General features: G+C 46.2%; 1 long non-coding RNA gene across 6 annotated transcripts; it reads left to right on the plus strand.

Moving 5' to 3' along the window:
* The first annotated feature begins 4,439 nt into the window (after nt 1-4,439).
* LOC102551010 (uncharacterized) lies at nt 4,440-13,046 on the plus strand. 6 transcript variants are annotated; one of them, XR_005493096.2, is made up of 5 exons: nt 4,442-7,958; nt 9,652-10,468; nt 10,947-11,092; nt 11,818-12,446; nt 12,587-13,046. It is a non-coding gene; the product is annotated as an uncharacterized LOC102551010 (long non-coding RNA). The 6 variants fall into 6 exon arrangements; XR_595688.4 differs by having other exon boundaries at nt 4,445-7,606; nt 7,728-7,958; nt 11,818-13,046; XR_005493094.2 differs by having other exon boundaries at nt 4,449-7,958; nt 9,652-9,862; nt 10,399-10,481; nt 11,818-13,046.
* The last annotated feature ends 44 nt before the right edge of the window (nt 13,047-13,090 follow it).

Here is a 13,090-nt window from a genome sequence, read left to right on the forward strand (position 1 = left end):
AAAGAAAAAAAAAATCAAACCAATGACCAATCTAAAACACAATATTTTAATTTATTGGTTAAGCACAATGTACTATTAACTTTAATTTCACTTTTTAAAAACATTTTTTAAGGCTGGAGAGATGGCTCAGCAGTTACGAGCACTGGCTTCTCTTCCAAGGGACCCTGGTTCAAATCCTACCACACACATGGCAGTTCACAAATGTTTATAATTCCAGTACCAGGGAACCTGACACCCTTATACAGATATACATGAGGCAGAACACAACATCAGTGCAAATAAAATTTAAAAAACTTTTTAAATGTGGCAGCTAGAATATGTTCTATTACATACACACAGCTTGCTATTCTAGTTCTACTAGCCAGCCCTGGCACAGACAACGCCCAGTTACGCTTAGTAGAATGCAGGAACCAAGGTACGTAAGAAAATCAAAAAGACCAACTCATTAAGGGAAGAGTTGTAAGCGTTTCTTCCAGAGAGAAAAGATAGTTTATTTCAGATGTGGATGAAATGAAAATCTCTTGGGTTCATAGCTGGGGTATTTAAATAGCAAAAGACGGACAAGCCAGACAAAGGAAAGCAGATGTCCTTAATAGAAGGCTCTAGTAATACAGGAAGGGTCTTGGGAAATGAAGACTAGAAGAGACACAGAGGCCTGGCCTGTGCAAAGCCCCGAATTCAATCCGCAGCACCGAGTGAGTGTGAGGGAGAGTTCATCCAAATGAAACAGAGAAGTTCATGTATTTTTATGCCTGTGTTTGAGGAAGAAGTGGGTCTCGGTAGAGAATGGAATTGAACACAGATAATATGATTTAACAGTGATAAACTGGGGGAAATTTGGCGAGGTCTTTTAAGATTCTTTCCTTTATCCCTGTGCAGTATTCCCTGCCTTCACGTGTGGGGAGCAGGGAGCAGTGCCCAGGCCTTATGACCTTCAGAGAAGGGTCAAGCATCCCTTTATGGCTGGCTCAGACAGGAAGGTGAAGGGGAGGTGAGGGATGACCTTCCTGGTTCTCTGTTTCTCAAATGTCAGGTACAATGTTTCTGACAGCGTGTTCTGAACTCCATCACAGAGTTAGTAGCTAAGTAACTTAGTAGCTAAATAGGCAGTAACATTTAAGGATAAACTTCTACATTTATAAGAGAGAAAACTGCCACCTCCTTAAAAGATTATTAACATGGCTGGCCAGGTGGTTCGGCAGGTGCGCGGGCCACCAAGCCTGAAGACTTGAGTTTGAGCCCTGGGACCCACAAGGTGAAAGAGAGCAGAGTCTATCAGTTGTCCTCTGACCCCATCCATGCCTCCTGCAAGAGTGTGCACCTCCCACACACTGAAACAGAGACACACGATGTAAGTAATTTAAAAACAAAAGACTTAACCTGGCTCCAAGGCTGCTCTTTTGTTTCAACTAAGACTCTTTGGAGAAATTTACAGGGAACATGTCTGCCTCCTCCTCTTTTGAGTACCTGATTTGTGATCTTGTACTGAGCATTCTCAGAAATGGATCTGCTCCTTACACCTGCTTTCCTATATAAGTGTGTGTGTGTGTGTGTGTGTGTGAGAGAGAGAGAGAGAGAGAGTATGTGTATGCATGTGTGTGCATGTGTATGCATGTGCATATGTTTGTGTGCATATGTATGTGTGTGCATGTGTGTGTGAATGTATGTTCATGTACATGTGTGTGTACAAGCATGTATGTGTGTGCATGAGCATATGTGTACATGTGTGCATGTATGTGCGTGCATGTACAAGTATGTGTGTGCATGTGCATGTATATGTGCAGGCATATATATGTGTGTGTACATGTGAGTATGTTTGTGTATGTGTGTGTGCATGCGTATGTGTGTGAGAGTATGTGTATGTGCATGTGCATGCATGTGCATGTGTGTATGTGTGTATGCAGTGTATGTGTGAGAGTATATGTGCACATGTGTGTGTGCATGTGCATGCATGTATATGTGTATAAATTGTGTGCATGTACATGTGTATGTATATGTGCAAGCATGTATGTGTGCCTGTGAGAGTATGTTTGTGTATGTGTGTATGAGTGTGTGTGTGTGTGTGTGTGTGTGTGTGTGTGTAGATTTCCTCAATAAAATCCCTTAGCTTTAAATTCTAAGGAGAGTGTTGCTGTGGCTGTCTTGAGGAGTAGAGAACCCTCCTTCATTCCTTTTGTCTTCTGCTTGTGCTCCTTGGCTTTGCATTGGCCCAGAGGAGAAGCCATTGCATCCAATACAAAAGGGATTATGAGTGGGCTGATGGGAAGTGCTTCTTGCCATTCTTGAAGCACAGTGCTGGATGTAAAGTGGTGAGAATAATTATGTCCGCTAAGATGAAGACAAAAGACTGATGCAAACCAGGACATAAGGTTTGTTCATTTGTTTGTTTATGACCTGGGAATATTTTGGTTCAAATTCATGCACTTGTGATTTTAGGCAAATAATGTAACCTCTCCTTTATATCACATACTCTACATATCCAGCCTGTAGGGAGATCAGGAAAATTAAATATGACATACACACCATACACACACCACACACACATACCACACACGTACACACTCAAACACTCACACATACACACACACAAATACACATACCTACCACACACACACACACACACACACGCACATGTGAGCACACATGCACACGTATGAGGTTTAAGTACTGATGCTTCTTCCTCAGCAAATCATGCTGCCCTGGATCATGGAAATGTCTGGAGGCGTGGTCTAGGAAAAGGGCGTAGAATTGGGGGGTTGTTACCGGAGAGATGCATCCTGTGCCCCGTCCCCTCTTTTATTTCTTGGCTGACACTAGGGGAACAAACCTTTGTGTTTTGACTGAAACTGTGAACCAGAGCGAACCTTCCCCCTTCGCACATTAACATCAACGTTACAGGATAAACATTCTCCTCATGGGCTGGAGAGACACGGCTCTTGCTGCTTTTCCAGAGGACCTGAGTTCAATTCTTAGCAACCACATGGCAGCTCACAACTGTCTATAATTTCAGCTCCAGGAGATCTGACACCCCCACACAGACACACATGCAATCAAAAACACCAATGCACATAAAATAAAAAATAGAACAAAAATCATTTTAAAAAATCTTGAAAATACAGTTCACTTTTAAAATTCAAAGTCGCTGTAAAATTTCAAAATCTCTTTAAAAGTGCAGAGTAGGCTCCTGTAAAATCAAAAATAAATTAAACTCCTACTTCAAGAGGGTAGAACAAGGCACAGTCACAATCGGAACAAAGCAAAACCAAACTCCAGCTGTGTAAATAATTAAAAATCCACTCTCTGGGACCCACCCACAAGCTCTGGGATTCTCCAGAGGGCTAGGATCACTTCTCTGTAGCACACACAGCTTGGCTTGCAGGCCCCAGCTGGCTCTGCTCCACTGCTGCTGTTCTTGGTGGTCATCCCATGGTACTGACACCCCAGCTACATTCCATGACCCCTTCATGCCTTTAAAACCAACACTACCTCTTCCTCTACCAAGTTTGGCTGCCATTACAAGGTACAACCTTGGCCACCTCTGAAACACAGCTTCTGAGTGCTGACCCTGAGGAAACACTTCTCAGAAGATTTCATCTGGTCTCTTATTTTTCTTCTCTCTTCTCTCTCTCTCTCTCTCTCTCTCTCTCTCCTCTCTCTCTCTTTCTCTTTCTCTCTCTCCTCCTCCTCCTCTTCTTCCTCTTCCTCCTCTTCCTCCTCTTCCTCCTCCTCCTTTGAGACAGGGTTTCTCTGTGTAGCCCTGGCTGTCCTAGAACTCACTCTGTAGACCAGGGTGGCCTTGAACTCATATATCCATCCACCTGCCTCTGACTCCCAAGTGCTGGCATTAGGTGTGTGCCACTGTGCTGCCAGGTCCTTGGTCTCTTCTTAATAACAGCTGTTGTTGTGTTTTGTTTTTTAAACCCTAGCTGACACCACAAAGTCTTATGAAAAATGTCCTAGTAGAGTCCTTGCTTCCTTTTGAAATTCCACACAATTCAGGACTCCATTGTTTGCACAGCTCTCAACATTCTTATCTTCTGAGCTCCCACGGAAGAGCTCGCTGAGCTCTCAACAACCAATGGCTCTTCGAGCCCCAATTTCCAAGGTCCTTTCGTGATCCTCCCCAAAACATGGCCAGGTCTTTCATCGCAATACCCACAATCCTGGTGCCAATTTCTGTCTTAGTTAGGGTTTCTATTGCTGTGGTAAAACACCATGACCAAAGGCAACTTGGGGAGGAAAGGGCTTAGTTGACTTACACTTCCAAATCACAGACAGAAGTCAGAGCAGGAGCTCACACAGGACAGAAACCTGGAGGCAGGAGCTGATGCAGATGCCATGGAGGGGTGCTGCTCACTGGTTTGCTTCCCATGGCTTGTTCAGTCTGCTTTCTTATGAAACTCACAGTGTGCCGAGCCCTCCCCATCAATCAATAATTAAGAAAACTAAGGAGTGTGTAACCAGTTAGAGCCCAGGGACCATCCTCAGAGGCTGACTCAGAGCTGAGGCATCTGAATGGTTTTTTTTTTTTTTAATTATTAGATAAGGTATATGTTTGTGGTATATGAGAGCGTGGTATGAGTCTGGCAGCCAAAGAATCCAATGTCCTGCTCTGTCACTTCACCTTGACCCTCTTGATACAGGGTCTCTCACTGAACCAGGAGCTAGGATAGCGGCCAGCAAGATCAGGGATCCTCCATCCCAATACTCCGTAGCCGCAGAGGTCTGGGCGCATGACCACACCGTAAGAGGGCGTTCCCAGACGTGAGCAGCCCGTGCTTCCACCTAGCTGCTCCTACCTAGCAAGCCCTCACATCTGTGTCCTAAAGAAGCTTGGGGCGGTGGCAACGCAGGCGTCCGGACAACAACCAGCCAAGAAAACACTGCCCTGACAAACCCTTCTCTGTTGCTCTCTGCAGCATCCGGGGCTCCCGAACCCCTCCAATCCCTTCTCAAGCCCTCGCCTGACGTGTGACCTGTTGTCGCACGTGTGGAATCTTTGCTTTTATTTTCTTGGAACCTTAGTCATGATACGGCCTTGTTAGTCTTCGGTGATTAACTTCTGAATCAAAACCATGTCTTTTGCTCCTCTGAGGTAGATTGTGTAAAAGCTTCGTGAACTGTGTGTCTCTGGGACTCCTGAGGCGAAGCATTTCCCGTCACTCCCAGGCCCCACATTGAATCTTCCTGTACTCCTGATTTTGTGGAGAAGCAGTGGCCACTTACTTCGGAGAGCACAGCACCCATATGTTTCTAACTAGGCTACACTCAGCAGCCAGGCGTCCAGAGTCCACAGGTGCGCAGCCCTGGTTCGAGGCCCCTCCTCCCCAGAACACACAAACGGTATGGAAACTTGCTTTTTGTTTAAGTTCATCAACTTATACTGGCTTCTCTTTCAGCTTCTGTGCTCCCAACCCTCATCCACGTTCCTTCCTGCTTTGGGCTGTTTGGGACTTTCAGCTCTGCTCTAAAAACCGCTGAGCAATACTTCATGAGAGGAGCCTGAAAAGGGACAACGACTGTTCCCAGGACTCCATCTGGCAGTTTCCTTTCTGGGCTGAGTCAGAGTCCTAAAGATGTTAGAAGAGAGGTCATCAGTGCTGTGTTTTATAAAAATAAAGAGAGAAGGAATACGTCTGGTGGAGGTGCGGTAAGGTGTGTGGGAAGGGGGTGCCTCCACGGGCCCATGCTGAGGCATCCCTTCCCCATGAAGAACAGACATGGAGAGGGGAGCTGAGAGTGTAGTAGAGACAGAGAAAGGCAGAGAAAGAGAGTAGAGAAACAGAAGTCGGCCATGAGCACGTGGCAGGGGGTGGGGGTGGGGGTGAGCATAGAGGGGGTAAGTGAGGAGAGATTGGGGTAAGGGGTGAGAGGACAGAGCTAGAGCAAGAGGGCAAGAGAGCAAGAGGAGGAGCGAGCCGCCCCTTTTATGGTGAGTCAGCAACACCTGACTGTTGCCAGGTAACCGTGGGGCGGAGCTTAGACAGAATGCTAACAGAATGCTAAGGAGAGCTCCATCTTGGTCAGCTGCTGGCCACAGTAAATCCTTAAATGAATCTCTACGGGGTGTGTGTGTGGAGGGGGGAGGAGGAAGGAAGAAGGAAGGGAGATTAAAAGCTAGAACTTTAGGGCATTTACTAGCTGAGGCATTTATTTTCTTGCTGTACATGGGTTATTGAGGTTTATCTCCTAAGAGTAAACTCCCGTCTAATGTTTCCACTTGACTCACCCTCCTCTGCTCACTGGAAACCTCCCCTCGCGACTTTAGATTTCGCTCAGTTATTGATGTGCAAACCAAAAAGCAAAACTGGGGTCTTATTTTCAGGGAGGGAAGAGGTAGGATTTGAACTATGTACTTGAGCTTGAGTGCTTGCCCTTCTGCTGAGTTGTATTCCCAGTCCCCACTCCAACAAGTTTCCCAGAAGCCAACCACTAAAGAACAGGAATGGACTCCACCACCACCACCACCATCATCATCATCATCATCATCAACAACAACAACAACAACAACACACACACACACACACACACACACACACACACACATATATATATATATATACATATATATATATATATATATATATAAAATCACATACACACACATATTTAACTATGAGAAGCTTTAAACACCAGGTCCATAAGAGTCTCTTGGAACCAACTGCAAGCAGAGGCTTACTGCCCTGAGCTCCTAGGGCTGCTTGGAGCCAGTGAGTAGCCACAGGCAGTCATGAACCCAGGCCTCTCCCTCCACAGAGGATCTCTGTGGGTTTCAAGTCATGCACACCTATGAATGGGGCGAATGCTTTGCCTCTCAAACCATGTAAGTCACCTGTGTCTCAAAAGCAGACATCTGCCTCAGGGTTCTGTGAAGCCAGAAGGAAAGAGGTTACTTTTTCTTTTGGAGACTTTTTCTTTCGTTTAGGGTTTCCAGCCTGGCCTTCAACTGCCTATGTAGCCAAGGATGTCCCAATTCTGCTTCCACTTCCTGGACTTCCGGGATTTCAGATTTAACCCACCATAACTGTTTTATGTGGTGCTGGTGATAAAAGCCAGGGCTTTAGGCTCAGTATGTGAGCCCTCCACCAACTTAGATCCACCCCCAGTGCAGGAAGACGAATTCTAAACTGAAGTTGGAGGAGGATAGCCCCTAAAAGTTCAGTTTGGGGATTCAAGACCTGGGGTTTTTCTAGCTATATGAGATAACCTGAGAAGGTTGTGTAGCACCAGAAATTATGAAAGGAGCAGGGATTTTGGAGACAGCCCAAAGTGGAGATTTCAATTTGCTTTTATCGTCTGTGTCTTGATTTGGGAAAAGTATCAAGGCTTTCTACATTTGAGAACCTGATTTTTGGTTTTTGGAGACAGGGTTACTCCATGAAGCCTTCGCTTTGTTGGAACTCATCCTATAGCCAAGGCTGGTCTGGAACTCACAGACATCCACCTGCCTCTGCCTCCTGAGTGCTGGGGTTAAAGGCATGCTCCACTAAGTCTAGTTCAGAATCTTTATTCAAATGACCGGGATAACAACCTCTGTCTTACATGGCTGTTGTGTGAGCTGTTGTCACATGACACAAGGACCTCATCCCTCCTAGGTAGAAATGCTGTAAGTATAGTACAGTGTGTGTGTGTGTGTGTGTGTGTGTGTGTGTGTGTGTGTAATTGCTTTCAAATCTCTACTAATCTGTCTTCCTTTTACCTGCCCCCAAACTTTTAATCCAAGCAAGGCTTCTCCAGGATGTGTCGCATGCCTCTGGAAATTATGTTGATGTGCCAAAGAGAGATAATTGGGTGAACTTTGCTACCACCACAGAATTTCCTTAACAAACATTTGAGGATGCCAGCAGGGTCTGGGGGCACTGATTCCAGGCAATGACCATAATTTGCACCCGATTTAAAGTATCTCATCATCGGAGAGACTTCCTTACAGTCTTGGTCTGGGTCCAGTTAAAATCAGAGTAAGTAGCTTGCCGCCAAGATTGTAAGCAGAAGGTAGAGGACAGAGAGGCTGAGCCAAGAAACATGGGACTGGGGGTATGGCTCTGCTGGTGACTGCCGAGCGTCCAGGACTCCTGGGTTTGATATGCACACAACCCAGGTAAGATGGTGCACATCTGTCATCCCAGCACTTAGGGAGGTGGAGGAGAGGAAAGTCACGGTCATGTTCTGCTGTGTAGTAAATTTGAGGTCCATGTTCTGCTGTGTAGTAAATTTGAGGTCCATCTGGAGTGCACAAGACCCTGTCTAGTAAGGGAGGGAAGAGAGAGAGGGAGAGAGGGAGGGAGGGAGAGAGGGAGGGAGGGAGAGAGGGAGGGAGGGAGGGAGGGAGGGAGGGAGGGAGGTGAGGTGAAACCTAGGCCAGTGGTGAGGCAACAGAGCACTTGCTGACTGTGGAGTAGCCTGGGAAGGAAGGTGTGAACAGGTTGTCCGAGTATCTTCTAGAAATCTCTGTAGGAGAGTCTGGGGCAGCACTCTTTCAAAAGGGGTATTGGAGGTTATATTTACATGAGGATGTTAAGAGGATGGTGGAGTGGCTGAGCCCACCCTCACCCCCAGTCCTTGCAGACTCCCTAAGCCTCTGTGGAAAGGAGGGACAAAGTTTGTCAGTTGTGAGAGGGAGAATGAGGTCGCCAAGGCGGGGTGGAGTGGGGTGGGGTGGTGGTGGTGATAGTGGTGGTGAGCACACGGACAAGTGTGAGGCCAGAATCTGGCTTTGTTGTTGTTGATTTAATTTACTCTTACTGTTGACAACTTCATAGGTGTAGGGAATGAATCTCCTTCCCCTTCCCCCTCACTCCCTTGCTTCATCCATTCTACCCACCAAGCTCCTCTCTCCTGTCTTGCGTATGTGACCCACTGAGTTTAAGTATGAAGCTTTCATGAGCACGGGTGGAAGATTTCTTAGTCGTGGGCAACTTACAAGCAGTTGTACCTTGATCCCTCAGCCACAGTGGCTTGCCAGCCGTTCCACAGTGAGGGGTCCTGAGGATCATGAGCTCCTCACCACTGAAATGCTGAAAGTCCCATCCACTTTCTGGTCCCTCTTCTGTGATGTTAGGAGTTGGCCAGGGAGGTCCCAGGGTCCCCCAAAACTTGATATTAAGAATCTTTATTCTTTTTCTTAAAAGCTTCTTTCAAGTTTGGAAATGTCATGTTAGACATGACGGTAAGCCATCACAGCCAGCAGCTGTCCTTCCTACTGTCTTGTCCTCCTTTTTACAGAAAGCCCAGGCAAGCTCACAGTAATGCTGATGGGGGGAGGGGTAGTGTTAACTAGGCATTACAGGGCCCAATACCCAAAGGCTTCTGCACACATTTTATACCCTCCCCCCAAAAAAACAACCTGACCGTTGTTATGGCTGATAAGATAGTCTGCTTGCTGAGTCTGATGGCTCTTGGCTTTAATCACAGGGTTCAGAAGTCTAAGGAAGGAGGATTTTGAGTTTGAGGCCATCCTAGCAACTTAGGGGTAATCCTGTCTCAAAACAAACAAACCATCAGAAAAATCATTCCCTAAGGTACACGCATTTTCCATGGTAACTCTAGATGCTTCTCAAGTTTTGACAATGTCCTTATTTTGATGAATATGCTAGACATTGAAAACATTATACCCAAACTCATTGAGTATTCCTAATGTCCTGAACATTGTAGTTTGTCTGCCTTAAATGTACTCAGAATACTTGGGCTGACCATCACGAGAGAGTATCACGCCACGGCCTGGGACCAGATCGTCTAGAACCTGAAGCCCGATTTCCGCTGAATAACGCATGTTGCTTTTCATTGTTGTAAAATAAAATCACGTCGAAGCATCGTAAGTTGGAGGCCTATACTTTGAATTGAATGACATTGGATGGACTCATAAGTAAGTCTCCCTCCTAACTTCTGCCCCTCTCTTCTCTCCCCCTTCTCTCTCCTGAAGCAGGATAAGGAAACTAGAGGCCCACACATTTTCATAAACTCAACCATGAAGTATAGAAGCATTATTTTAGCTTTGCTTAGAGTTTCTTAGCGAGGTTGACTAAGAAATTCCTCAACTCATCAAGTTCATGAGACCCTGTCGTGCTGACCCTATTCCTAAGGAGAAGGGCGCTACATGAGGACCCAAGAGCCACCAGACAGGCCTTACTGAGCCTCCGTGGGTCTCTAACTGTACCAGGAGCGCCTCTGGAGTTCCCTTTGCTGTCCTGAAGGAAGGGCGGCCCAGTCTTCGCCATCCCTGACTCCATTCTGGACTCTAAATTCAAGTCCATGCTGGCCCCATGACCTTGAATAAATTCTCTAACCACGTTAGCAAATCTTGTTTCATGGATCCCCACTCCTGTGGGGGAACCTGGAGGGAGGCCATGTGCAAAGTGCTAAAGCCACAAGGCCCACAGACAATTTATCTTTATTTCACAGATAAGAAACTGAAATTGGCAGAAATTACCTGACATGTGCAAAAACCGTCTGCTTACCAGACAGAGACCAGGTCAGGAAACTGGGTCAGTTTGCCTTCTTCCTCAAGGTCCTGCTTCCTGACCTGCCAACACACACCCCCTCCCCCGCACTCCACACACACACACACACACACACACACACACACACACACACACACACACACCCGTCTCGGCAAGCTCCACCCCGGGAGGGAGCACAGTGACAGAAAGGCAGGTCATACCAACCCCTGAAATTCTGTAAAGGAAACCTGGCTTGTCCACTAACCCCACTAGGCCCCTGCACCCAATCTTCACAGGCTTCCTTGGGGGAAATGTGGTCTCTGTGCCTCTGCCAAGCCAAACTTTCTGAGACAAAGTAACGCTTTGCTATACTCCAGCTTATACTGAGGGAGAGGGAGGAAGGGAGGGAGGGGGGAGGGAGGGCGGGGTGAGAGGGGCGGGGGAGGGAGGGAGGATCATTATTATACTGATAATGCCAGAGCTTTTTTTTTTTTTTTTTTTTGCAAGCAGCTCTGGGTTCTCTCCCCAGAACCATGTAAACTGGTGTGCGGCACAAACCTGAAAATCCAGCTAGGGTCATTCTCTATTGCAAGACGGAGGCCAGCCCCAAATAGATTTTGTCTCGAAAGAAAAAACCAAGAGTGCTGAGGCTAAAGGTGTGTGCCAGCTCTCCTGTCCTTCCCCTGCCCACCTGCCCCATGCTCATCCCCCTCCCACTCCCATGACCTCTCCCCCTCCCCCCCCACCTTATCTCATTCAAGTCTCACTCCAAGCCTCTGAGAATGTCAGTGATCATCGGCTCAGGTGAAAAGTTTAAGGTTAGGTTACACTTCCAAGGCCACTCGACAAAGCCATCTGTCACAGAATTCTGGACTCTTCATCACTTCAGGGTTTCTCAGGGATTGGGCTGAGAGCAACGTGTGTTGAAATCAGCTATTGTCCACTCCCTGAAACCTCACTGTCACCTATTGAATCAGCGGGGTTTGAGGTAACAATGGAAACCCAGAAAGTCTACACAAAAAAAAAAAAAAAAAAAAAAAGATGTGGCTGGGTGTGGTGACACATGCATTTTTATTCCAGGAAAGCAGAGGCAGAAGGAACTCATTTGAGGGCTGTCAGAGTTACACTGAGCACATGCTCACCACTGCACACACAGCAAAACCAAGTCCCGGCCATCCTACCCTGCACAGAGCAGCCTACACAGCTTCTCTTTCACAGACCTGAGCAGGGAGGGGTTGTCCCTGTTGAAGGACAGGGATTTTAGCATGAATATTGAATGAGGAAGGCAGCTGGGACACTTGGCTAATGTAATATCTCGACCTCTCGTCTCATGCTAAAGGGAATTCGCCCTCCCCTAATGCATGTCTGTAATCGGTCTCAGTCTCTCCAGCAGCACATTCTACACAGATCACGCCAGTTCAGGGAGCCTGGATTTCCCAGCCCTCAGAGGAAAGTAAGGTCCTTCACGCCGACAGAAAGCCACTGGGTATCGCTGTGATGTTACCACCGTCTCCTACGCACCCTCTAAGTTCTCTCCATCTGAGCTCACTGATGGATCAGCCTTGCTGATGTCATCAGAGTAATCATTTACTGCTCTACCGTTCGATCGGACACAACCATATGCATGATATGTAACATATACTACGTATACTACATCTTTATTCTACCCTCCGATGTTTCCCAATTTGAAAAAAAGATACTCGGATTCACTATCGTGCCTGAGTTTACTTAAACCACTTGGACAGACAGAGGATTTTTTTTTTTATCATGGGGGTGTGTGTTATCCTATTTGCTATGTTTCTAAAAATCCTTGAAGATCAATGTTACCCACTAATCTATATAAAATTTTGATGCTAAATACTTTTCTTCCTGCTATCAGGAGCAAGACAAGAACATTGCTTTCTATAAATGTGTCAGGATGGAGAGGAAGCGGTAACACTGTGCTCCTCCATAGATCATGCCCTATTGCACGGAGGAAATCTCAAAGAAGCCATCAGCCTACCTACTCAGGTTAACAAGTCAGTTGCTGGGCCCCAGGGAAAAAAAAACACCCAGTCCTCAGCACTGAAAAAGGAAAAGGGAGAGAGAGGGAAGAAGAAGGGAAAGCAGTCATACAAAAACATTATTTTCTTCTATATTTTAACAACAAGGATCCAAAGACAAGAGTCAATAGAACAGTAGCAGCAAGAAAGCTACTGTTAAAAGTGGCAGCCGTTAAACACTGCACAACACTGATGCAAAGAATGAAAGACAATCTAAAGGCAAAGATGACATTCTGCGTCTAAGATACTCGCTCCATATCTGTGAACTAGAAGCTCACTCTTGCTGTCTTAAGATAAAAACTGTCCTCACGTGAGAAGTCAACACATGTCTACCAAATCCTAACAGCCTCTCCCCTCAACCTCTCCCCTTCTCAACAAGTTTTTCCTAAATTTTATACGGAAATTCAAAGGACCTAGAAAAGCCACCTTTAAAAATACTAATTGGTTCATTAGTTTGTTTATTTAGGGACAGAGTCTCTCACATCCTAGGCTGGCCTCAAACTTGATATGTAGCCAGGCTATGTGATGAAACCCTGCCTCAAAACACCGAAAAATAAAATAAAATAATTGTGCTATACGTAGGATATTTTTCTTTCCCTATTGTTGTGGTTT

The sequence above is a fragment of the Rattus norvegicus genome, chromosome 14 (assembly GCF_036323735.1).
Source record: "Rattus norvegicus strain BN/NHsdMcwi chromosome 14, GRCr8, whole genome shotgun sequence".
NCBI lineage: Eukaryota > Metazoa > Chordata > Mammalia > Rodentia > Muridae > Rattus > Rattus norvegicus.